This window comes from Colobus angolensis, unplaced genomic scaffold, assembly GCF_000951035.1.
Source record: "Colobus angolensis palliatus isolate OR3802 unplaced genomic scaffold, Cang.pa_1.0 Scaffold443, whole genome shotgun sequence".
NCBI classification, from domain to species: Eukaryota; Metazoa; Chordata; class Mammalia; order Primates; family Cercopithecidae; genus Colobus; species Colobus angolensis.
In genome coordinates, this window is record NW_012117855.1 from 509,737 (window position 1) to 510,230 (window position 494).

General features: G+C 64.6%; 1 protein-coding gene across 1 annotated transcript in view; it reads left to right on the forward strand.

Moving 5' to 3' along the window:
• CCDC154 (coiled-coil domain containing 154) overlaps window positions 1-494 on the forward strand; it is a 16,832-nt gene that overhangs the window by 9,873 nt on the left and 6,465 nt on the right. The window lies entirely within an intron of this gene.

The following is a 494-nucleotide window of genomic DNA, read 5'->3' on the forward strand; positions in this document are numbered from 1 at the left end:
GGAGTTCACCTTCCTTGACATTAGTTCCTAGAACCCGGGGTCCCACCCATGGGGCCGGAGCGGCTCCCCCTCCCGCTGTGGCCTCAGCAGGGGCCTCCGCTATGGGTTGGGAGGGGACCGGGCAGCCGCACATTTCAGCAACTCAGGTCTGAGCTCCACAAATAGAGACTGGGGACTGCAGCCAGCTCCCGTGCGCATCAGGCAGTACGCTGGGTGCGGGGCCAGGATTGCCGGGGTGCCCCAGCTGTCACCCACATAGCTCTGCTACCTGGAGCCGGCAGCCTCCCTCTCGCTGCCCTTTGGGAAGTTATTGAGCGGCTGTGTGGAGCAGGCAGAGGTGCTGGGCTGAGGATTCCTGAGGTGCCAGGTGTGGGGGCGCTGCCGCTCACGAGGGCGTCCGCCTTTCCCTGAGCCTGGGTGTCTGAGTGCTCTCTAGGGCCAGAGCCAGGCCGACCCTCATCTCTGGTTTTGAGACGGGGTATTGCCTGGTTGCT